Source organism: Bos indicus x Bos taurus, chromosome 5 (genome assembly GCF_003369695.1).
Source record: "Bos indicus x Bos taurus breed Angus x Brahman F1 hybrid chromosome 5, Bos_hybrid_MaternalHap_v2.0, whole genome shotgun sequence".
NCBI lineage: Eukaryota > Metazoa > Chordata > Mammalia > Artiodactyla > Bovidae > Bos > Bos indicus x Bos taurus.
The window spans coordinates 79,377,529-79,404,501 of record NC_040080.1 but is presented as its reverse complement, the minus strand read 5'-3'; the positions used below and the strand labels follow the sequence as shown (position 1 = coordinate 79,404,501).

The following is a 26,973-nucleotide window of genomic DNA, read 5'->3' as shown; positions in this document are numbered from 1 at the left end:
GTTGCATAAACATTAACAGTTTATGTGCAATGCCCCACCCCTCTTTAACTCCACACTTTTATATCTGCTGGAGTTGACATTATAGAGTTACAGTGAGAATTATGACCTAATTGTGTTTGCCTAGTAGTATTGCATGGCCCTCCTTGCATGAGCTGTCATTGAGATGACCTGAGTGTTAATCTGAGTTCTGTGATGTTGTTCATATGACTTCTGTCTTAAGCATTTTTCTTTTTCATCCATCCATACTTCTGTCTTCTGTATTTTAAGCTCAAAGTAAGAACATAGTCTGATTCACACTAATGTCTTTGGGTTTAACACCTTTGGTGATGTCGAATGCTGGTAGATCTCAAATAGCAAGCAGTCATGGCCATCATTACTCAAAAGCACATGATACTATTTTTCTTTTTTCTTCCTGATTGAACTTGGTTCCTTTATGCATCCTTCCTGTCTTCACCTCTTTTTATTTCCTTGCTTTTCTTTTTCTCTGACTTCATAGTGAAGATGAAGCAACACTTTTATAAAGGAAACTTTCATTGAAGGAAAACCCCAAAATAGTTTCCACATAGAAATTTAACTTCCCTGGATGTATAGAGAAACAAAATAGCCAAGTATTACAGATAAGTCTAAACTCAAGTTGGGACTACAGCATGATTCACACTTAGGTCTTTTATTAAATATTGGCGCCATTGTTTAGAATGGTGTGTTCTGGAATATGTGTCTAAATCCACACAGCAGAAGGCTCGTTTCACAACAGGCTGAGCAGTGTGCTGGGGTCCCGAGCACCACAGTGCACACTGGCATCATGGTGGCACCAGCATCCTTCTCTACTGATTTTAGTATCTCCCTAGTCACTTCAGGCAGAACATGACTTGGAAATTGATTTAGCTGCCAATACCCTGGAAGTGATACCTAAACTTTGATTTAATGCTTACTCTGTGCCAAATATTCTTCTAAATATTTTACTTATATTCATATAATTTTCATAATAACTCAGTGAGATAATACTATTACAAGCACACTTCATGTGCTTTACAGATCATTGTGCTTTTTACAAAATGAAGTTTTGTGACGATCCCGCATTGGATTCATCAGTGCCATTTCACCAACATCGTTTGCTCACTTTGTGTCCCTGTGTCACATTTTGGTGATTGTTGCAATATTTCAAGCTTTTTCATTTTTACTATATTTGTTATGATGACTTGCAATCAGTGATATTTTGTTACCATTGGGAAAGATTAGAACTTGGTGGAGGCTCAGATAATGATTAATGTTTTTCAGCAATAAAGTTTTTTTTTTTCTTTTAAATATATTGACTTACAGTGTTTCACGTGCCCAGCAAGGTGATTCAGTTATACAAATACAAAAAACCATATGTTATTTTTGAAATTATTTTCCATTGGTTATAACAAGATGTTGACTATAGTTCCCTATGCTATACACTAAATCTTTGTTGCTTATTGCATATATATTTTTAAATCAGAAATCTAGCATTCTGTTCATACAGAAGTGGACAAACAAGTGGAATCAAAATGTCATTTTTTTTAGGCAAAAAATCCTGTTTTCTAAAACATATGTATTATACATATTTATATTTATACACAAAAGCTTTTCTGCTACAGTTGATAAGGCTTGAGAAAGAACATCCAAAAAAAAAAGGAGAAATTGGAGAACATAAACTAAATGAAATGGGAGCATGGAATATGAAAGAGAAAAAGTGGAACAAACTAGATAAAAGTAAAAATTATCATAGAGTCCAGTTGTTTTTAAACACGACTACTCATTAGAAACATCTGGAGCTGTGGAGAAGAAAATTAATACCTGAGCATTTGTAGTTTTCAAAAAATTTCAAGATAATCTTGGTATGCGTCAGGATTTTATTTTAAATATAAATTTATTTATTTTAATTGGAGGTTAATTACTTTACAATATTGTATTGGTTTTACCATACATCAACATAAATCTGGCACAGGTATACACGTGTTCCCCATCCTGAACCCCACTCCCTCCACCCTTCCCGTATCATCCCTCTGGGTCGTTCCAGTGTACCAGCCCCAAGCATCCAGTATCATGCATCGAACCTGGACTGGCAATTTGTTTCATATATGATATTATACATGTTTCAATGGAATTCTCCCAAATGATCCCACCCTCTCCCTCTCCCACAGAGTCCGAAAGACTGTTCTATACATCTTGTCTCTTTTGCTGTCTCACGTACAGGGTTATCGTTACCATCTTTCTAAATTCCATATATATGCGTTAGTATACTGTATTGGTGATTTTCTTTCTGGCTTACTTCACTCTGTATAATAGGCTCCAGTTTCATCCACCTCATTAGAACTGATTCAAATGTATTCTTTTTAATGGCTGAGTAATACTCCATTGTGTATATATACCACTGCTTTCTTATCCATTCATCTGCTGATGGACATCTAGGTTGCTTCCATGTCCCGGCTATTATAAACAGTGCTGCGATGAACATCGGGGTACATGTGTCTCTTTCCATTCTGGTTTCCTCAGTGTGTATGCCCAGCAGTGGGATTGCTGGGTCCTAAGGCAATTCTATTTCCAGTTTTTTAAGGAATCTCCACACTGTTCTCCATAGTGGCTGTACTAGTTTGCATTCCCACCAACAGTGTAAGAGGCTTCCCTTTTCTCCACACCCTCTCCAGCATTTACTGCTTGTAGACTTTTGGATCGCAGCCATTCTGACTGGCGTGAAATGGTACCTCATTGTGGTTTTGATTTGCATTTCTCTGATAATGAGTGATGTTGAGCATCTTTTCATTCATTTGTTAGCCATCTGTATGTCTTCTTTGGAGAAATGTCTATTTAGTTCTTTGGCCCATTTTTTGATTGGTTCATTTATTTTTCTGGAATTGAGCTGTAGGAGTTGCTTGTATATTTTTGAGATTAGTTGTTTGTCAGTTGCTTCATTTGCTATTATTTTCTCCCATTCTGAAGGCTGTCTTTTCACCTTGTTTCCAGTTTCCTTTGTTGTGCAGAAGCTTTTAAGTTTAATTAGGTCCCATTTGTTTATTTTTGCTTTTATTTCCAATATTCTGGGAAGGGGTCATAGAGGATCCTGCTGTGATGTATGTCGGAGAGTGTTTTGCCAATGTTCTCCTCTAGGAGTTTTATAGTTTCTGGTCTTAACATTTAGATCTTTAATCCATTTTGAGTTTTTTTTTTTTTTTTTTTAGTTTATTTTTGTGTATGGTGTTAGAAAGTGTTCTAGTTTCATTCTTTTACAAGTGGTTGACCAGTTTTCCCAGCACTACTTGTTAAAGATATTGTCTTTAATCAATTGTATATTCTTGCCTCCTTTGTCAAAGATAAGGTGTCCATAGGTGCATGGATTTATCTCTGGACTTTGTATTTTGTTCCATTGATCTATATTTCTGTCTTTGTGCCAGTACCATACTGTCTTGATGACTGTGGCTTTGTAGTAGAGCCTGAAGTCAGGCAGGTTGATTCATCCAGTTCCATTCTTCTTTCTCAAGATTGCTTTGGCTATTCAAGGTTTTTTGTATTTCCATACAAATTGTGAAATTATTTGTTCTAGCTCTGTGAAAAATACCGTTGGTAGCTTGATAGGAATTGCATTGAATCTATAGATTGATTTGGGTAGTATACTCATTTTCACTATATTGATTCTTCTGACCCATGAACACAGTATATTTCTCCATCTATTTGTGTCCTCTTTGATTTCTTTCACCAGTGCTTTATAGTTTTCTATATATAGGTCTTTAGTTTCTTTAGGTAGATATATTCTTAAGTATTTTATTCTTTTCGTTGCAATGCTGAATGGAATTGTTTCCTTAATTTCTCTTGCTATTTTCTTATTATTAGTGTATAGGAATGCAAGGGATTTCTGTGTGTTGATTTTATATCCTGCAAATTTAGTATATTCATTGATTAGCTCTAGTAATTTTCTGGTGGAGTCTTTAGGGTTTTCTATATAGAGGATCATGTCATCTGCAAACAGTGAGAGTTTTACTTCTTTTCCAATTTGGATTCCATTTATTTCTTTTTCTGCTCTGAGTGCTGTGGCCAAAACTTCCAAAACTATGTTGAATAGTAGTGGTGAAAGTGGGCACCCTTGTCTTGTTCCTGACTTTAGGGGAAAGGCTTTCAATTTTTCACCATTGAGGATAATGTTTGCTGTGGGTTTGTCATATATAGCTTTTATTATGTTGAGGTATATTCCTTCTATTCCTGCATTCTGGAGAGTTTTTATCATAAATGGCTGTTGAATTTTGTCAAAGGCTTTCTCTGCATCTATTGAGATAATCATATGTCTTTTATCTTCAATTTGTTGATGTGGTGTATTACATTGATTGATTTGTGGATACTGAAGAATCCTTGCATCCCTGGGATAAAGCCCACTTGGTCATGGTGTATGATCTTTTTCATGTGTTGTTGGATTCTGATTGCTAGAATTTTGTTAAGGATTTTTGCATCTATGTTCATTTGTGATATTGGCTTTTAGTTTTCTTTTTTGTGGCATCTTTGTCAGGTTTTGGTATTAGGGTGATGGTGGCCTCATAGAATGAGTTTGGAAGTTTACCTTCCTCTGCAATATTCTGGAAGAGTTTGAGCAGGATAGGTGTTAGCTCTTCTCTAAATTTTTGGTAGAATTCAGCATGAAGCCATTTGGACCTGGGCTTTTGTTTGCTGGAAGATTTCTGGTTACAGTTTCAATTTCCGTGCTTGTGATGAGTCTGTTAAGATTTTCTAGTTCTTCCTGGTTCAGTTTTGGAAAGTTGTACTTTTCTAAGAACTTGTCCATTTCTTCCACGTTGTCCATTTTATTGGCATATAACTGCTGATAGTAGTCTCTTATGATCCTTTGTATTTGTGTGTTGTCTGTTGTGATCTCTCCATTTTCATTTCTAATTTTATTGATTTGATTTTTCTCCCTTTGTTTCTTGATGAGTCTGGCTAATGGTTTGTCAATTTTATTTATCTTTTCAAACAACCAGCTTTTGGCTTTGTTGATTTTTGCTATGGTCTCTTTTGTTTCTTTTGCATTTATTTCTGCCCTAATTTTTAAGATTTCTTTCCTTCTGCTAACCCTGGGGTTCTTCATTTCTTCCTTTTCTAGTTGCTTTAGGTGTACAGTTAGGTTATTTATTTGACTTTTTTCTTGTTTCTTGAGGTATGCCTGTATTGGTATGAACTTTCTCCTTAGCACTGCTTTTACAGTGTCCCACAGGTTTTGGGTTGTTGTGTTTTCATTTTCACTCATTTCTATGCATATTTTGATGTCTTTTTTGATTTCTTCTGTGATTTGTTGGTTATTCAGCAGCGTGTTGTTCAGCCTCCATATGTTGGAATTTTAAATATTTTTTCTCCTGTAATTGAGATCTAATCTTACTGCATTGTGGTCAGAAAAGATGCTTGGAATGATTTCAATTTTTTTTTGCATTTACCAAGGCTAGATTTATGGTCCAGGATGTGATCTATGTTGGAGAAGGTTCTGTGTGCGCTTGAGAAAAAGGTGAAATTCATTGTTTTGGGGTGAAATGTCCTATAGATATCAATTAGGTCTAACTGGTCTATTGTACCATTTAAAGTTTGTGTTTCCTTGTTAATTTTCTGTTTAGTTGATCTATCTATAGGTGTGAATGGGATATTAAAGTCTCCCACTATTATTGTGTTATTGTTAATTTTCCCTTTCATACTTGTTAGCATTTGTCTTACATATTGTGATGCTCCTATGTTGGGTGCATATATATTTATAATTGTTACATCTTCTTCTTCGATTGATCCTTTGATCATTATGTAGTGTCCTTCTTTGTCTCTTTTCACAGACTTTGTTTTAAAGTCTATTTTATCAGATGTGAGTATTGCTACTCCTGCTTTCTTTTGGTCCCTATTTGCATGGAAAATCTTTTTCCAGCCCTTCACTTTCAGTCTGTATGTGTCCCCTGTTTTGAGGTGGGTCTCTTGTAGACAACATATGTAGGGGTCTTGTTTTTGTATCCATTCAGCCAGTCTTTGTCTTTTGGTTGGGGCATTCAACCCATTTACGTTTAAGGTAATTACTGATAAGTATGATTCCGTTGCCATTTACTTTATTGTTTTGGGTTCGAGTTTATACACCCTTTTTGTGTTTCCTGTCTAGAGAATATCCTTAGCATTTGTTGGAGAGCTGGTTTGGTGGTGCTGAATTCTCTCAGCTTTTGCTTGTCTGTAAAGCTTTTGATTTCTCCTTCATATCTGAATGAGATCCTTTCTGGGTACAGTAATCTGGGTTTTAGGTTATTTTCTTTCATCACTTTAAGTATGTCTTGCCATTCCCTCCTGACCTGAAGAATTTCTGTTGAAAAATCAGCTGTTATCCTTATGGGAATTCCCTTGTGTGTTATTTGTTGCTTTTCCCTTGCTGCTTTTAATATTTGTTCTTTGTTAATTTGATTAATATGTGTCTTGGGGTGTTTCACCTTGGGTTTATCCTGTTGGGGACTCTCTGGATTTCTTGGACTTGGGTGATTATTTCCTTCCCCATTTTAAGGAAGTTTTCAACTATTATCTCCTCAAGTATTTTCTCATGGTCTTTCTTCTTGTCTTCTTCTTCTGGGACTCCTATGATTCAAATGTTGGGGCGTTTAACACTGTCCTGGAGGTCTCTGAGATTGTCCTCATTTCTTTTAATCCGTTTTTCTTTTTTCCTCTCGGAATCATTTATTTCTACCATTGTATCTTCTACTTCACTAATCCTGTCTTCTGCCTCTGTTATTCTTCTATTTGTTGCCTCCAGAATGTTTTTGATCTCTTTTATTGCATTATTCATTATATTGATTCTGTTTTATTTCTTCTAGGTCCTTGTTAAACCTTTCTTGCATCTTCTCAATCCTGTTTCCAGGCTGTTTATCTGTGATTCCATTTTGATTTTAAGATTTTGGATCATTTTCACTATCATTATTCAGAATTCTTTATCAGGTGGATTCCCTATGTTTTCCTCTTTTGTTTGGTTTGGTGGGCATTTATCCTGTTCCTTTACCTGCTAGGTATTCCTCTGTCTCTTCAGCTTGTTTATATTGCTGAGTTTGGGGAGGCCTTTCTGTATTCTGGCAGTTTGTGGAGTTCTCTTTATTGTGGAGTTTCCTCGCTGTTGGTGGGGTTGTACAGGTGGCTTGTCAAGGTTTCTTGGTTAGGGCAGCTTGTGTCGGTGTTCTGGTGGGTGGAGCTGGATTTCTTCTCTCTGGAGTGCAATGAAGTGTCCAGTAATCAGTTATGTCAATGGTTTTGGAGTAACTTTGGGCAGCCTGTATGTTGGAGCTCAGGGCTGTGTTCCTGTGTTGCTGGAGAATTTCCATGATATGTCTTGCTCTGGAACTTGTTGGCCCTTGGGTGGTGCTTGGTTTCAGTGTAGTTATGGAGGCATTTTATGAGCTCCTCTCAATTAATGTTCCCTGGAGTCAGGAGTTCTCTGGTGTTCTCAGGATTTGGACTTGAGCCTCCTGCTTCTGGTTTTCAGTCTTATTTTTACAGTAGTCTCAAGACTTCTCCTTCTATACAGCACCATTGATAAAACATCTAGGTTAAAAATGAAAAGTTTCTCCACAGTGAGGGACACCCAGAGAGGTTCACAGAGTTACATGGAGAAAAGAAGAGGGAGGAGGGAGTTAGAGGTGACCCGAATGAGATGAGGTGGAATCAATAGAGGAGAGAGCAAGCTAGCCAGTAATCACTTCCTTATGTGCACTCCACAACTGGACTGCTCAAAGATGTTCATGGTGTTATACAGAGAAGAGGAGAGGGAGGAAGACAGAGGTGGCCAGGAGGATAAAAGGGGAAATCAAAAGGAGAGGGACAGATCCAGCCAGTAATCAGTTCCCTAAGTGTTCTCCACTGTCTGGAACACACAGAGATTCACAAAGTTGGGTAGAGAAGAGATGGGGTGGGGAGGAGACAGAGGTGACCTGGTGGAGAAAAAGGAGAGTCCAAAGAGGGAGAGAGCAGTCAAGCCAGTAATCTTGCTCCCAAGTAAAAATGGGTACTGAAAATTGGGTTCTTAAAGATACAAAATTGATAACAAATACCAAAAAGCAAACATTAAAAATCTAGAGTAGAGTTTGGAATTTCAAAAATACAATATTAAAGAAAGGAAGAAAAAAAAAAGGAAAAAAAAACCAAAGTCACAAAAATTATAAAATATATATATATATATATATATATATATGAAGTTTGGTTTAAAAATAGGGTCTTTTTTTTTTTTTTTTTGCAAAGTAATAGTAGGTTATAAAAGTGAAAATTAAAAGAGTAATAGAGACTTAAAAATTAAAAAAAAAGAAAAGAAAATATATCTTTTCTGGTGTTGTTTTGGGTATTGTGGGGTTAGTTCATTTTCGGATAATTCCTTGGTCCGGCTTATATTTCTCAAGATCTATAGGCCCCTTCCTATGTAGTTGGTACTAATGACAGGGTTTTAATCTATTGTTCCTGTCACTTCCAAGGCAGTTCCCTCTGTTTTAGCTTCTATTTGCTGGTCTCTTCAATGTCTGATTTCCGCCCTGATACAAAGGGGGCAGTAGTGGACACTTTTTTAAGGCTCACTTGTTCAGTCGCACTGTGGGGAGGGAAGGATGCTGCAAACAAATAACACTGGCGTGTACTCACAGTGCCTCAGCCACACTGGGCCTGCCCCCACTCACTGCGCGTGTAGCCTCCCTGCCCACACTGCTCAGGCTCTAGGTTGCTCCACGGGGACCATCTGAGGCCGCCCTTGGGCTGCTTGCACCTGCCAGGTCTAAGCCACTCAGGTTCAGGCACTCTGGTGGTCCTCAGAGGCGCACTCAGTTGGGCCTACGTTTTGTGCCCTTCCCAGGTCCGAGCAGCTCAGGTGATGAGGTGTTTGGCGAGCACGGTTGCTGCGACTTATTGCCTCCCCCTTCCCTGCCGCTTGGTTTTCTGGGTATACAACCGGCGCATCTTCTCAGGTTGATGTTGACTGTCCAGAACCCCAAGAAGTCTTAGTAAGCAAAGAAGCCTGCTTGCAGTTTGGTAGATAATGTCTCTCTGGGGCTGCGATTGCCCCCTTCTGGCTTTGGCTGCTGTCACCGGAGGGGGATGGTCTGCAGCAGGCTGGCTCTGTTCAGTCCTTTGTACTGTGAGCGGGCCTGGCAGTGTCTTAGGGCTTTTCGAGTGGTAGCTATCCCACAGTCTGGTTTGCTAACCCAAGTTAGTTCCCTCAGATTGCCCTCGGGGCATTCAGGCATTCCTTACTCTAAGCAATGCAGCCCTCGCCTCCCTGCCCAGCCCCCGCTTGCTAGTGGAGGGTGCAGGAGTCTGTGCTGCTTCTGCGCTGGGGGAGTTACCGCTGGGCTCGTAATCTGTGGGGTTTAATTATTTATTTTTCCTCCCTGTTATGTTGCCCTCTGTGCTTCCAAGGCTCGCCACAGACTCGGCAGTGAGAGTGTTTCCTGGTGTTTGGAAACTTCTCTCTTTTTAAGACTCCCTTCCTGGGACGGAGCTCCATTCCCTACCTCTTGTATCTCTTTTTTTTTGTCTTTTATATTTTTTCCTATCTCCTTTCGAAGACAATGGGCTGCTTTTCTGGGTGCCTGATGTCCTCTGCCGACATTCAGAAGTTGTTTTGTGGAATTTACTCAGCGTTTAAATGTTCTTTTGATGAATTTGTGGCGGAGAAAGTGGTCTTCCCGTCCTGTTCGTCCGCCGTCTTCGAAAGTGACTGCATCTGGATTTTAAAAAGTCATTACAGGTTTTTCTGTTAGTCCTAGTTCTGGTGATAGAGAGTTCTATTATTTTTCTGTTGCCCAATCATCATGCAGTGGTATTAAGTGAGTAATAGTTACAGAATCACAGTAGTAAAGGATGTTCATCAGTTTTCAATAGCCAGACAAAAAATAAAAAATAATTATAATTGCAGGCCATAATGGGAACATGATTAACTTTAACAATATAAAATAAATACATACAATTTTTTTGGGGGGGTGGGTCAAGCAGAGTGATGTGGTAAATGGAAGTGCATACATGCACATGTTTTCATCAACCCAGCCAGAGTATGTCTTTTGATTGGTGCATTTAATCCATTTACATTTAGGATAATTATCAATATGTATGATCCTATTGTCGTTTTCTTAATTGTTTTGGGTTTATTTTCAGTAGGTCTTTTCCTTCTCTTGTGTTTGCTGCCTAGAGAAGTTCCTTTAGCATTTGTTGTAAAGCTGGTTTGGTGGTAGTGAATTCTCTTTAACTTTTGCTTGTCTGTAAAGCTTTTGATTTCTCCATCAAATCTGAATAAAGTCTTGCTGAGTAGATTATTCTTGGCTGTAGGCCCTTTGTTTTCATCACTTTGAATATATCATGCCATTCCCTTCTGGCTTGTAGAGTTTCTGTTGTGAAATCAGCTGATAGGCTGATGGGAGTTCCCTTGTATGCTATTTGTCATTTTTCCCTTGTTGCTTTTAATAGTTTATCTCTGTCTTTAATTTTTGTCGGTATGATTACTGTGTGTCTTGATGTGTTCCTCCTTGGGTTTATCCTGCCTGGGACTCTCTGTGCTTCCTGGACTTGGTTGACTATTTCCTTTCCCATGTTAGAAAAGTTTTCAGCTATTATCTTTTCAAATATTTTCTCAGGTCCTTTCTCTCTCTCTTCTTCTGGACCCCTAAAATGAGAATGTTGGTGTGCTTAATGTCATCCCAGGGATTTCTTAGGCTATCTTCATTTCTTTTCTTTTTTTCTTTATTCTGTTCTGTGGCAGTGATTTCCACCATTCTGTTCTCCAGGTTATTTATTTGTTCTTCTGCTTCCTTCTAGTGTATTATTCATTTCTGTTGTTTGTTCTTTAGTTATTTTCTAGGTCTTTGGTAAACATTTCTTAAATCTTCTCAATCTTTGCCTCCATTCTTTTCCCAATATCCTAAATCATCTTCACTATCATTATTCTATATTCTTTTTTTCTGGAAGATTGCCTCTGTCCACTTCATTTAGTTGTTTCTCTGAGGCTTTATCTTGTCCCTTCATCTGGGACAAAACTTTATGCGTTTTCATTGTGATTAAGTTTTGTACTATGGTTTTTGTTTTAGGTGCTGTGACTGCTGCTTCTAGTTTCTTCTGTCTGCCCTCTGATGGATGAGGCTAAGAGGCTTGTGTAAGCTTCCTGATGGGAGGGACTGGCATGAGATAAACAGGGTCTTGCTCTGCTGGGCAGGGCTTTGCTCAGTTCAGTTCAGTTCAGTTGCTCAGTAGTGTTGACTTTACGACCCCATGACTGCAGCACACCAGGGCTTCCTGTCGATCAACAACAACCAGGGTTTACTCAAACTTATGTCCATTGAGTCGTTGATGCCATCAAGCCATCTCATCCTTTGTGGTCCCCTTCTCCTCCCGCCTTCAATCTTTCCCAGCATCCGGGTCTTTTCAAATGAGTCAGTTTTTTGCATCAGGTAGTCAAAGTATTGGAGCTTCAGCTTCAACATGAGTCCTTCCAATGAATATTCAGGACTTATTTCCTTTATGACTGACTGGTTTGATCTCCTTGCAGTCCAAGGGACTCTCAAGAGTCTACTCCAACACCACAGTTCAAAAGCATCAATTCTTCGGTGCTCAGCTTTCTTTATAGTCCAACTCTCACATCCATACATGACTACTGGAAAAACCATAGCTTTGACTAGATGGACCTTTGTTGGCAGAGTAATGTCTCTGCTTTTTAATATCCTGTCTATGTTGGCCATAGCTTTTCTTCTAAGGAGCAAGCGTCTTTTAAACTTTCATGGCTGCAGTCACCATCTGCAGTGATTTTGGAGCACAGAAAAATAAAGTCTGTCATTGTTTCCACTGTTTCCCCATCTATTTGCCATGAAGCGATGGGACCAGATGACGTGATCTTAGTTTTCTGAAGGTTGAGCTTTAAGCCAACATTTCACTCTCCCCTTTCACTTTCATCAAGAGGCTCTTTAGTTCTTTGTTGTCTGCCATAAGGGTGGTGTCATCTGCATATCTGAGGCTATTGATGTTTCTCCTGGCAGTCTTGATTCCAGCTTGTGCTTTATCCAGCCCAGCATTTCTCATGATGTACTCCGCATATAAGTTAAATAAGCAGGGTGACAATATATAGCTTTGATGTACTCATTTCCTGATTTGGAATCAGTGTGTTGTTCCATGTCCAGTTCTAACTGTTGCTTCCTGACATACAGATTTCTCAAGAGGCAGGTCAGGTGGTCTGGTATTCCCATCTCTTTCAGAATTTTCCACAGTTTGTTGTGATCCACACCGTCAAAGGCTTTGGCATATTCAATAAAGCAGAAATGTTTTTCTGGAACTCTCTTGCTTTTCCAATGATCCAACAGATGTTGGCAATGTGATATCTGGTTCCTCTACCTTTTCTAAATCCAGCTTGAACATCTGGAAGTTCACAGTTCACATACTGTTGAACCCTAGCCTGCAGAATTTTGAGTATTACTTTACTAGCGTGTGAGATGAGTGCAATTGTGTGGTAGTTTGTGCATTCTTTGGCATTGCCTTTCTTTGGGATTGGAATGAAAACTGACCTTTTCCAGTCCTGTGGCCACTGCTGAGTTTTCCAAATTTGCTGGCATATTGAGTGCAGCACTTTCACAGCATCATCTTTCAGGATTTGAAATAGTTCAACTAGAATTCCATCACCTCCACTAGCTTTGTTTGTAGTGATGCTTTCTAAGGCCCACTTGACTTCACATTCCAGGATGTCTGGCTCTAGGTGAATGATCACACCACTGAGATTATCTGTGTTGTGAAAATCTCGTTTGTATAGTTCTTCTGTGTATTCTTGCTACCTCTTCTGAATATCTTCTGTTTGTGTTAGGTCCATACCATTTCTGTCCCTTATTGTGCCCATCTTTGCATGAAATGCTCCCTTGGTATCTCTAATTTTCTTGAAGAGATCTCTCGTCTTTTCCATTCTGTTGTTTTCCTCTATTTCTTTACACTGATCACTGAGGAAGGCTTTTGTTTCTCTCCTTTCTATTCTTTGGAACTCTGCATTCAGATTGGGTATGTTTTTCCTTTTCTTCTGTGCTTTCACTTCTCTTTTTTTCACAGCTATTTGTAAGGCCTCCTCAGACAACCATTTTGCTTTTTTTTGCATTTCTTTTTCTTGGGGATGATCTTGATCCCTGTCTCCTGTACAATGTCATGAACCTCTGTCCATAGTTCATCAGGCACTCGGTCTATCAGATCTAGTCCCTTAAATCTGTTTCTCACTTTAACTGTATAATCATAAAATCATGGACAGCTACATGTCAAAGAATGAAATTAGAGCATTTTTTCACACACTGTATGAAAATAAACTCAAAATGGATTAAAATCCTAAATATAAGACCAGAAACCATAAATCTAGAATAAAAATTAGACTACTCTTTGACATAAATTGTACTAGTATTTTTTTAGATCTGTCTCCAAAGACAAAAGAAATAAAGCAAAAATAAATGTATTGGACATAATTAAACTTAAAATATTTTGAACAGCAAAGGAAACCATCAACAAAGTCAAAAAAAAACACAACAACTGTGGAATGGGAGAAATTATTTGCAGTTGATATGACTGATACAAGGTTAATGTTTCAAAATATATAAATAGCTCCTACAAGTCAATATTGGAAAAAAAAAAATAGCCTAAAGACCTGAATAGACCTTTTCCAAAGAAGACAAAGATGAGCAACAGGAAGATGGAAAGATCTTCAGCACTGCTAATCATCAAGGAAATGCAAATCAAAACCACAATGAGATATCGCCCACATCTGTCAGAATAGCTATTGTTGAAAAGACCACAAATTACAAAATTTGATGAGAATATAGAAAAAAGGGAACCCTTGTATACTGTTGGTGTGAATATAAATCCATGTAGTCACTATGGAAAACAGTATGGAGATTCATTTGAAAATTAAAAATAGAACTTGCGTATGATCCAGCAGTTTCACTCATGGGTGGTTACCCCTTGGGGGAGAGAGGGAGGAGGGGCAAAATGGGATTAAGAGAGGTTCAAATTACTATGTGTATAAAGTAAACTACAAGGATATATTGTACATTACAGGGAATGTAGCCAGTATTTCATAATAACTTTAAATGGAGTATAACGTATAATAACTTTGAATCACTAAATTGTACCCCTGAAAATAATAAATCGCAACTAAACCTCAATAAAAATATAGTGTTAAATGTCATCAAAATAAAAAAAAAAAAGAAATGAAATGGAGTGATTTCTTTACATTATAATTTTTAAAATCTTCATTCGATTTTAAAAGCAAAGACAGATTGGAGGAATATTGTGATGCATTTATTTACCTAAAGCTAAATATATTTATGCTCAAAGCATATGAAATAGATTGGTCACAGCAGGAGAGAATGCAATTAGTGAATAAACTCTTGGGAAAGTGTTAAACCTTGTTAAAAATTAGAAGTGAAAATTAAGGTAACTTTGTACTAAGTAAATTAGCAAATTAGAGAAAACTCGGGGTTATACTTTAGGAAGAGGTTTTTTGATTTGGGATATATTATATCCCAAATATATTGGGATACCAGCAGTTCAGGATTGTAGAGTAGAAGGACATGTGCTCATCTCCTCCTGCAAGAGCACCAAAATTGCAACTAGCTGTTGGACAACCATTGTCAGGAGGAGGACATTAGAACCCACCAAAAAGAGATAGATACCCCATGTCCAAAGACAAGAAGCTTGCAATGAGATGGTAGGGGAGGTGCAAGCATGATAAAATCAAATCCAATACCCACCGAGTAGGTGACCCACAAACTGGAGAACAATAATACCAAAGAAATTCTCCCACTGTTGTGAAGGTTTTGAGACGCACATCAGGCTTCACAGCCTGTGTATCCAACAAAGGGACTAGGAATTCCGAGGGAATCTGACTTCAAAGACCAGCAGGATCTGATTACAAGACTTCCACAGGACTGGGGGAAACAGACGCCACTCTTGGAGGGCACAAACAAAATCTTGCACGCACCAGGACCCAGGGGAAAGGAGCAGTGGCCAGACTTACCTGCTGTTGGTGGAGGGTCTCCTCTGTATATGTCAGTCAGCAATGGCTTGCCACGGGATGGGGGCACTGGCAGCAGCAGTCTTGAAAGGGGCCCCTTGGCTTAAGTCTTCTTGCCACTTAAGTTGCCACTAACTCTACCATTGAGCCCACAGACCCCAGGGCTGTGTTGCCTCAGGCTAAACAACTAACAGGGAGGGAGCACAACCCCAGCCATCAGCAAGCTTACACAAGCCTTAGCCTCCTCCATCAGAGCACAGACAGAAGAAGCAAGAAGAACCACAACCCGACAGTAGCTAGAAGAAAAACCATATTACAGAAAGTTAATCCGGATGAAAATGCAGTTATGTCCCGCATGAAGGAACAAGATAAATCCCTAGAAAAACAACTAAATGAAGTGGAGAGAGGCAATTTCCAGAAAAAGAATAAACAGAATAATGATAGTGAAGATAAACTATGATTTTGGGAAAACAATGGAGAAGATGCAAAATGTTTACCAAAGACCTAGATGAACTGAAGAACAAATAAACAGAGATGAACACTACACCAGAAGGAATTAATGGCAGAATAACTGAGGCAGAAAAATGGGTAAATGGCCTGGAGGATAGAATGGTGGAAATCACTGCTGCAGAACAAAATATAGAAAAAGGAATGAAAAAAAAAATGAAGAAAGTGTGAGAGACCTCTGGACAACATTAAACACACCAACATTTGTATCATAGGGGTCCCAGAGGGAGGAGAGAGAGAGAAAGGACCTGAGAAAATATTTGAAAAGATAATAGCTGAAAACTTCTCTAACATGGGGAAAGGAAATAATCAACCAAGTCCAGGAAGCACAGAGACTCCCAGGCAGGATAAACCCAAGGAGGAACACACCGAGACAGACACACAGTAATAAACGTGACAAAAATTAAAGACAGAGATAAAACATTAAAAACAACAAGGGGAAAATGACAAATAGCATACAAGGGATAAGATTATCAGCTGATTTCTCAACAGAAACTCTACAAGCCAGAAGAGAATGGCATGATATATTCAAAGTGATAAAAGAGAAGAATCTATGACAAGAATTCTCTACTCAGCAAGATTCCCCTTCGGATTTGATGGAGAAATCAAGAGCTTTACATACAAGCAAAACTTACGAAAATTTAGCACCACCAAACTGGCTTTACAGCAAATGCTAAAGGAACTTCTCTAGGTAGGAAACACAAGACAAGGCAAAGATCTACACAGAATAAACCCAATCAGGAAAATAGTAATAGGATCATACATATTGATAAATAAATGTAAATGGATTAAATGCACCAACCAAAAAACAGACTGGCTGGGCAGATGAAAACATGTGCAAGTATGCACTTCCACTTTCCACATTCCTCTACTTAACCCCCTAAATAGTAAGTAATTACTTTATATTGTTAGATTAATCATATTCCCATTGTGGCTTGCAATTATAATGATGTTTTATTTTTTGTCTGGCTATTGATTGTGAATACTGATAAACATCTACTGTTGTGATTTTTGCTTAATACAATAATGGTATCATGATTGGTCAACAGAGAATAATAGACTTCTATATCACTAAAACTGCTATTTAATATAAAAACCAGTATCACATTTTAAAATCCTGATGCATATTAGGATTATCTCAGAATTTTTTGCAAAATGCAAATACCCAGGTGTTACTTTTTTTTTCTTCTACCAAACTTGGATATGTTTCTAATGAACAGCCGTGTTTAAAAATAACTGGACTATATGAGATGATCTTTTACTTCTATCTAGTTTGTTTCACTTTTTCTATTTCATATTCAGTACTCCTATTTCATTTAGTTTGTTCTCCAATTTCTCTCTCTTTTTTTTTTTTTTTTTTGATGTTCTTTCTCAAGCCTTTACCAAGCATAGTGGAAAATCTTTTGTATATGTATATATGTATAAATAGTGTGTATGATATATATTGGAGAAGGCAATGGTACCCCACTCCAGTACTCTTGCCTGGAAAATCCCGTGGACCAAGGAGCCTGGTTGGCTGCAGTCCATGGGGTCGCTAAGAGTCAGACACGACTGAGTGACTTCACTTTCACTTTTCACTTCCATGCATTGGAGAAGGAAATGGCAACCCTCTCCAGTATTCTTGCCTGGAAAATCCCAGGGATGGGAGAGCCTGGTGGGCTTCCGTCTATGGGGTCGCACAGAATCAGACACAACTGAAATGACTTAGCAGCAGCAGCAGCAGCATGATATATATATTTTAGAAAACATGAATTTTTACCCAGCTAAAAATTTTGTGACATTTTGATTCCACTTATTTGACTTAGTATGAATAGAATGCTAGATTTCTAATTTATATTCACTCAGAATTTTGATACAATTCCATGTGTTTTGGCATCTAGTATTACTGCTAAAAGTCTAGAAAATTTATTATCTTAGTGATTAAATAAAATTGTGAGACTTGAAACTTTGAATCCAATTCTGAGACTATAAAGAAATATTATGTTGTAAAAAAGAAATAGGAAATGAACATGATATGTGTTATTAACTAAAAGTACAGATTTTGTTCAAATCTCACAAAATTTTATGCTAGTGTCCATTATTTGTTTTCTTACCTTATTCAAGACTCCACATAGTATTTAATTGTATGGAGCAGCTCCAACTGCATGCCACAAATTCTGATAAATTCTTTTGTCATTTTTAGTCTAAATCTTTTCTAATTTTCTGTATTATGGTTTCTTATGTATACTCCTCAATTAAAAGTGGACACTTAATTTCCAAATACATGGGATTTTTAAAGTATCTTTGATGTTAATTTTCTTATCTGCAGTCACCCTCTGTGTTTTCAGTCTTCTATTCAGGCTTTCAATGGCTAAGTCAAAGATCTCTCTTGGTAAATGTCACACTGCACTTGAAAATATGTGGGTTATTTTCAAGTATCTTTTGATATTTATCTCAAACATAATTCCACAGTAATTAGAGAATAGACTGTGTATGATTTCAATACCTTTAGACCATGACATTTCTGCACCTGGTCTTATGTCTCTGGATATGTTTCAGTATCTCTTAGTTTGTAGTCTGTGGGAATTTGAATAAAATTTGAATCCTACTGTTTTGTGAAAGTTGTATAAATCTTAATTATGTCAATTTGGTTCATAATGCTTTTCAGGTGTACTATATTACTCTTCTCTGTATATTCATTCTATTAATTTCTGAGAGTTTAATATTGAAACTCCAACTAAAAATCTTAATTTATCTACTTAAATAATTGTAATAGATCGTTTAACTATATGTACCTTTGTTCTATATTTTCTAAGTCACCTGTAGATGTTTTATCATAGATTCATAGTTTTAAAAATAAAAATAAAATATATTGGAATAATTTTCTTTACAGAATATTCTAGACAATAGCCAGGCATATTTAACATGTTTCATGTATTAGTCCTTTGTTCATGAATTCAACAAACCTAGTTTGAATTACTCATATATTAGATACCAAAGTGAAGACTTGGAATGTGGAAGCTAATACAGTAAGGTCTATGTTCTTGGAATTCACTTTGATCTGAAATTCTTTGATCTAGAAATTTTGCTTGAGGGATTTTAAAATTGATATAAAGAAAATAAAAACTCATTTTGCAAAAATGTATTGATAGATACTGTGTAATTTTTTAGAAATCTTGGAAGAAACCTCCAAGTGCCTAGCAATTGAAAATTGATTATATGGAGGAACATTATATTGGTGTTACAATGAATACATGGACCTGAGATACATATAAATCCACAAATAGTAAATCCAAAGAATAGAACCTAGGTGTATGGATACACTGATTATAGTTATCTAAAAAGTTATGGCTGGACATAGAATTTGGAAGAAGGCATAAAGTTGTACATATATTTCAGTTCAGTTCAGTCACTCAGTCGTGTCCGACTCTTTGCGACCCCATGAATCGCAGAACACCAGGCCTCCCTGTCCATCACCAACTCCCGGAGTTCACTCAGACTCACGCCCATTGAGTCAGTGATGCCATCCAGCCATCTCATCCTCCGTCGTCCCCTTCTCCTCCTGCCCCAAATGCCTCCCAGCATCAGAGTCTTTTCCAGTAAGTCAACTCTTCGCATGAGGTGGCCAAAGTACTGGAGTTTCAGCTTTAGTATCATTCCTTCCAAAGAAATCCCAGGGCTGATCTCCTTCAGAATGGACTGGTTGGATCTCCTTGCAATCCAAGGGACTCTCAAGAGTCTTCTCCAACACCACAGTTCAAAAGCATCAATTCTTCGGCGCTCAGCTTTCTTCACAGTCCAACTCTCACATCCATACATGACCACTGGAAAAACCATAGCCTTGACTAGACAGACCTTTGTTGGCAAAGTAATGTCTCTGCTTTTGAATATGCTATCTAGGTTGGTCATAACTTTCCTTCCAAGGAGTAAGCGTCTTTTACTTTCATGGCTGCAGTCATCATCTGTAGTGATTTTGGAGCCCCAAAATATAAAATCTGACACTGTTCCCACTCTTTCCCCATCTATTTCCCATGAAGTGATGGGACCAGATGCCATGATCTTCGTTTTCTGAGTGTTGAGTTTTAAGCCAACTTTCTTCTTTCACCTTCATCAAGAGGCTTTTTAGTTCCTCTTCACTTTCTGCCATAAGGGTGGTGTCATCTGCATGTCTGAGGTTATTGATATTTCTCCTGGCAATCTGGATTCCAGCTTGTGCTTCTTCCAGTCTAGCGTTTCTCATGATGTACTCTGCATAGAAGTTAAATAAGCAGGGTGACAATATACAGCCTTGACGTACTCCTTTTCCTATTTGGAACCAGTCTGTTGTTCCATGTCCAGTTCTAACTGTTGCTTCCTGACCTGCATACAAATTTCTCAAGAGGCAGGTCAGGTGGTCTGGTATTCCCATCTCTTTCAGGATTTTCCACAGTTTATTGTGATCCACACAGTCAAAGGCTGTACATATATTTACACATCACAAAATGGACTTTATATTTCATTTTTTACTATTTCTTTTATATTTATCATTTTAACTTTACCTGGATTTCTGATTTTTTGTTTTCAAATACACAGAGATGAACCAGCAGAATTGTTTCACAAATAAAATTTTCCCTCATATTTTGTGGAATGACCTTTTTAAGAAGTGATGACCAAAAAAAAAAAAAAAAAAAAATGATGACCAAAATGTTATAAAGACTCTAATCATATGAGAGTTACATGGTTGTATTTCTTTCTCCCAAATTTTAAGTCATTGAATGTGTAGCAGCCCTTCATGATGTATCATAAACATTTTTTTGATCTTTTTTTTTTTTAATGAATCCCAGGCAAGAATCTTGCTTGCTTAATCATGGAGAAAGATAGAAATAATCAGACTGATGGTGTCCATCTGCAAATTCCCTTATCTCCTTCGTGTTTCCTCAGATGTTGCTTCCTGCTCTGCCCAGAAGTGTGTCTTCCACTATATGTGCTCCTGGACAAGGCCAGCCCCTTCTCTTGTGTCTGAGAGCTCATCCCTTCTCTCCTATTTAGAGCTGTAGTTCCCCCATTTCCCCCATTCTTTTATAAATTTCTCTTTCTTCTGGATCATTCCCATAAGCATGTACACATCCTGTGATTTTTGCCATAAGGAAAAATCGAAAAAAATTTTGACTTCACTTTATCTTTCAGTTATTACCCCAGTTATCTTCTTCTTCTTTTTTTATTAACAACACAGTTGCCAATAGCATTCCTTCTCTTCAGTTTCTCTGTTTTCATTTTTTTCTGAGCCCCTCCTTCCAGATGGATTTTGCCTTTACCATTCCACCGCATTGCTCTTGTCAAGATTTTATATCCTCTGTGTTGCTTCATCCAAGGACAGTTTTCAGATTTCATCCAGTTTGACCTGTCAAAGGCATTTGATACAGGAAATCATGACTTTTTGAAGTACTTTCCCTAGCTTCTCTGACACCACACTGTGCTAGGTTTTCCTTAGTCTCTTCTTTCTCAATGGCCTTTGCAGATTTTTCTCTTCTCTAACACCTCTCTAACTTTGGCAGGCCCCAGGGATCACTCCTTGGAGCTCTCCTCCTCTGTGTTTTGAATTCATATTGTGTGGATGATTTCAGTGCTTCTTACTCTGTTGCCTTTTGTGTGCTGACAGCTCCTAGATCTAGACCTCTCTCCAGGCCTCCAGGCTTCTGTCCATGGATTCTCACGTAGCTTCCTGCTTTGCCTGCCATCTTCCACATACCAGGTAAGGGCATCCTTCCTAGTGTTTGGGGCCAAATATTTGGAGTCGCCTTTGACTTTTTCTTATGCCACACATTCAATCTGCCAGGAAATCCTCTGAATCTATATTCCTATAGATTCAGTTCGGTTCAGTTCAGTCGCTCAGTCATGTCCGACCCTATAGATTATATAATGCTAATTAGCTTCTATTATATCTATTTTTCATCACTTCGACTGTTATTCACTAACATTTCTGCTAACAGTTCACTTTGTCTTTTTCTTGATACTTTTGCTGCCTTTTCTCCACATTACAGCCAGAATGATTCTTATGTAAATTAGATTATGCCAGTTACTACTATTCATAGTAGTGCCCTCATTGTAGAAGCCAGTTGCTTGCACTGCTGTAGAAGTTTTGCCCTTCCCCTCCTCTCTTGTGATCTTACTTCCTTCCACTTCTCCCTACTCCTGCTCCTGACCTCTAGGGACAAACAAGTAATCATTGCAGGTTTTTGCAAGGGCTGTTTCCTCTACTAAGAAACCACTCCTCAGAAATCCACTTCAGTGTTGGTGGTGGTTTAGTCTCTAAGTCGTATCCGACTCTTGTGACCCCATGGACTCTAACCTGCCAGGCTCCTTTGTCCATGGGATTCTTCAGGCAAGAATACTGGAGTGGGTTGCCATTTACTTCTCTAAAGGATCTTCCTGACCCAGGAATCGAACCCAGGTCTCCTGCATTGCAGGCAGATTCTTTATCAATTGAACTACCAGGACCCCCTAAGACTTCGGTCTTAATCTTTACATTTCCTCACATGTGTCTTAGTGATTTCTTCCTTAATCTCTGTTTAATGGTAACACTGGCATTCTCTGTTCTTATTTTTAAAATTTTATTTTATACTCTTATTTTTTCTCCCTGTTTTACTTTTCTCTTTGATACTTTTCACTGTCTGATATTTATATTTTTTCCCTCCAAAATCTCCATGGTTTTTATTTTTCTGTTTTGTTTACTCCTGTTCCACGAGTGGGTAGGATAGTGTCTGGCTAACAGCAGACATTCAGTGAATACTTAATGAGTAGATAAAAACTAGAACTGTGTAGCCCTGGTGAGTAATATTTTAGCTGAGATCGGATTATCTATGCATCAGGGATATTGTAGGAAGAGTTTGCAATGGGTGGATGTAATGTTCTCTAGGGTTGCTGCTGACTCCAGTCTCTGTTTTCAGGCTTTTTAAAGTAGTTGGGGAAAAAAACAGATTAAGTTCAACTAGAGATTTAAAAATTTCACATTGTTCTCAGTTCCTGGGACAAAAGCGGATCTCTTCCTCAGTCTTGCAAGTCCAACAAAATAGAAATTGATATGTGTGTGAGAAATGACATACTCTCTGGGATCTCTGGGATGAATTGGGCTTCCCAGGTGGTGATAGTGGTAAAGAACCCTCCTGCCAATGCAGAGACTTGGGTTTAATCCCTCAGTCAGGAAGATCCCCTGAAGGAGGAAATGGCAACTCACTCCAGTATTCTTGCCTGGAGAATCCCATGGGCATAGGAGCCTGGAAGGCTACAGTCCATAGGGTTGCAAAGGGTCAGACCTGACTGAAGTCACTTAGCACCTAGCAAGGATGAATTTACAGGAACTGCTTTGACATACTGGCTTCTCCCTGTGCTGCAGGAAATGAGAGTTAGATCCCTGGGTTAGGAAGATCCCCTGGAGAAGGTAATGGCAACCCACTTAAGTATTCTTGCCTGGAGAATCCCATGGTGGGCTACAGTGCATAGTCACAAGGAGTTGAACACAGCTGAAGCAACTTAGCATGCACACTTTGACATACAGTGATGGAATCAATAAGCGTGCAAACTTACTACATGGTGCATGTCCTTTTCAGATGCTATTGATGCTCTATTGGCTGTGCTCTTTCCTTGCAGGGAGATTTGTGTGAAGAAGGATTATGATTCAAATAGCTGCATCTTTGTAGTTGAACCTGAAGTAAAATAAGATGGGAGAGGGTGTTGGAGAGTAATATTTCATTAAGACTATAAAAGAGACTTGTTTTATATCTTCAGTCATCTTTGTGATGAGGTTCTACTTTTTAACCTTGTAAACCACTTAAACCCTTAATAACTGTGAAAATATCCTTGCATCCCAGACATACTTTCTAATGTCTTTCTCTATACCTCTTCTTTTAACATATTTGATACTCATATCTCATTGACCTCTATGGCCATAGTAGTGTAGTACACAGATAAAATCTACCTGGAGCAAACAAGTCAGGTTCACAAAGAATTTATTCCAGAAAGTTTCTGTGTTGGCCAGTTGATAAAGTACTTTCTGTTAAAAGCTTAGCATAGTTGCTAGCACTCAGTAAATTCTCAATAAAATTTAACTGATAATCTTGTTGTAATTGTGTTTTTACAAACCTATTTTTTTTCACCACATTTTAAATTTGAAAAGTGCAGAGACCATGTCTTTTGCTCACCTCCAAGCCATTTTTAAATCCCTGTGATCTAGCTGAGTGCTGGCATCTGTGCATAATTGATTGATCTGAATTTTTCCTGCCATTTTTTTTTTGGTTGCAGACAGGCATCAATAACTATTGGATCAGTGAGCAGAACTAGATTATGCTGATTAAGTTTTCCTGGCATATTACTAATGAAAACCTTTTGTAGAACTATAGTTTTCATATTAGTATGAGTACAAGTAGGCCATTTACCTAGTTTCACATCCATAATGTGTAGCAAAATGGGGAGAGAAAATTTGAAATTTTATTTGAATCAAACATTAGGGCTGGATGAAAAGAAATGGGATGTACTGTATTAATATATGAAATGTCATTACTCTTTGTTGTGAGTAGTTGGCTTTTGTTGAAGTGTAGGCTATTATGGTATACAAAAACAAAACAAAAGATTCTAATAATGTGGGGCTTTTTTTAGATCCAGTTTTCTTCTTATCCTGTGAAATAAATGGGAATATATAAATGACACTTTAGTAACAGATGAATGAATTTATTGTCAATATTTAACTCACGGTGCAAAGTATGATACATAAAGTAGAATTTATAGACCTTATTTTATATAACAAAGTGTCTACATGTGTACATCTTTATCAAGAATCTCTTACTAAAGATTCTGTGGCAGTAACTTCATTTTCTTTTTCATAAGACAATACATCAATAAAGTAGCCACAAATAAAAAGGACATTATTGCCTGTGAATGAGCAGATGTTGAGATCTAGGAAGTAATAACTCGTTTTTAAAAAATGAGTTTCTTGATTAAAAAAATATGAAAACATGGATGTTGGAAAAGATGCACATGATTTTGTGATACTCAATCATTTATTTAATCTTCATCTGTGCAAGAGATTTTGTTTCAGAGCATTTTCAAAATTCAGTTCAGTTCAGTTCAGGCACTCAGTTGTGTCTGACTCTTTGTGACCCCATGGACTGCAGCACACCAGGCTTCCCTGCCCATCACCAACTCCTGGAGCTTACTCAAACTCATGTTCATCGAGTCAGTGATGCCATCCAACCATCTCATCCTCTGTCATCTCCTTCTCCTCCTGCCTTCAGTCTTTCCTAGCATCAGGAAAGACTTTTCCATTGAGTCAGTTCTTCACATCAGGTGGCCAAAGTATTGGAGTTTCAGTTTCAGCGTCAGCATCAGTCCTTCCAATGAGTATTCAAGACTGATTTCCTTTAGGATTGACTGGTTGGATCTCCTTGCAGTTCAGGCGACTCTAAGTATCTTCTCCAACACCACAGTTCAAAAGCATATTTTGAAAATTATATGTTTTTAAAATTTAACACCATTTTCAAACATAATTTATATTTATTAAGTTCAGAATTCTAGTTATTGATACGCATTAAAGATTTGGATATAGATAGCCACTATTATGGTTAATAGTTTATCTTTTATTTCGTCTAGGTGAACAACTACTGGACTTAATCCAACTTGGATTAAAAGAATTTGTAGATGTGAACTCCAAGCCACTGACAGTAAATTTTTGTTTGTTTTTATTTCCAAGTAGTCATGAAGATGAGGTATCCAGAGATAAGACATAGAGAGAGGCACATAGTGCCTTACTGGTTCAAAAGGGAATGAGTTCTAGGAATTATAGATCAATAAACATGACATTAATTTCTAGAAAAATTATAAAATATTACAGTGAAGATTAGGAAGCATTTAGAAAACAGTCTGATGTATTGTTAAGCTAATGTTTTTTTCTTTGAAGCCATTGCTGGGTTGGTAGATTAGGGAAATTCTGTAGGTAAAGAATTTGACTTATTCCTTTCATTTAACAATTTTGTAGAACATTTACTTTGTACTGGGTCGTGAGCAAAATAAACTTTATTAAACCTGTGGATGATAATGATAGCAAGTAATCTCTGAAATTTAGTAGTTAAAAAAGATGAGGCTTAGTTGGATCCTCTGTTAGAGTTGAAGAGTAGGCTCAGATTGAGGTCACTAACAGGGTACCCTAGTGGCTCAGACGGTAAAAGCGTCTGTTTACAATGCAGGAGACCTGGGTTCAAGCCTTGGGTTGGGAAGATCCCCTGGAGAAGGAAATGGCAATCCACTCCAGTACTATTGCCTGGAAAATCCCATGGACAGAAGACCCTGGTAGGCTACAGTTTGTGGGGTCACAAAGAGTCGGACACAACTGAGCAACAACACTTCACTTTACTTTAACAGGGTACCACCCAAAGCTCCATCCTTCATGCTTCATGCGGATAAAATCTAAGAAGCCCAGAGCAAGCTAAATCAATGTCATGGTGGTTTAGTTGCTAAGTTGTATGTGACTCTTGAGACCCCACAGACTATAGCCTGCCAGGCTCCTTTGTCCGTGAGATATCCTAGGCAAGAATACTGGAGTGGTTTGCCATTTCCTTCTCCAGGGCATCTTCCCAATCCAGGGATCTTCTGCATTGCAAGTAGTTTCTTTAACAATAACAGAGTTAATATTCAAAATATTTTTAAGACAATGGATGCTCTGAAAAATTAAGAAAAATTAAAAGTCACAGGTAATATGTTTCTAATATCTTTATACTGCCTTTTACATTTCAAATAGCAGTCCTTTTGACCGACACTTAGACGTGGTCATCAGTGAGACAGACTCCTCCAGTGTATGTCCAGTAGGGAATTTATAGGAGCCCATACAAGTAGGCAGCCAGCTTTTGGGACAGAGAGACCTCTTTAAAAGATGAAGGAGAAATCTACATTGTATTCATAGCCTGACTGGAGGACCTTTGTATTCCAACCTGATTATACAATTCTAAGGACTTCTTTGACGATTACAGTGAAGTATGTGTGCTTAGTTGCTCAGTCGTGTCCACCTCTTTGTGACCCTATAGACCTAGCCTGCCAGGCTTCTCTGTTCATGGGGATTCTCCAGACAAGAATACTGGAGTGAGTTGCCGTGCCCTCCTCCACGGGATCTTCCCAACCCAGGGCTCAAACCCAGGTCTCTCACATTGCAGGCGGATTCCTTACAGTCTGAGCCACCAGAAGTGGTTTTTGTCAAATTTCCGAGGGAACTTGTTCTCTGAAATGGAATAAATCAGCTAAGTTTGCATACTGCCTACAAAAGGAAACACTATCCCTTTTTTGTAACTTCCTATTGAGTTCAGTTCAGTCACTCAGTCCTGTCTGACTCTTTGCAACCCCATGGACTGTAGCTAGCCAGACTTCTCTGTCCACGGGGTTCTCCAGGCAAGAATACTGGGGTGTGTTGCCATCTCCGAACGTCTCAACCCAGGGACTCAACCTAGGTCTCCTGCATTGCAGGCATATTC

General features: G+C 38.1%; 1 protein-coding gene across 1 annotated transcript in view; it reads left to right on the top strand.

The window, feature by feature from the left end:
* SLC2A13 (solute carrier family 2 member 13) overlaps positions 1-26,973 on the top strand; it is a 523,994-nt gene that overhangs the window by 11,379 nt on the left and 485,642 nt on the right. The window lies entirely within an intron of this gene.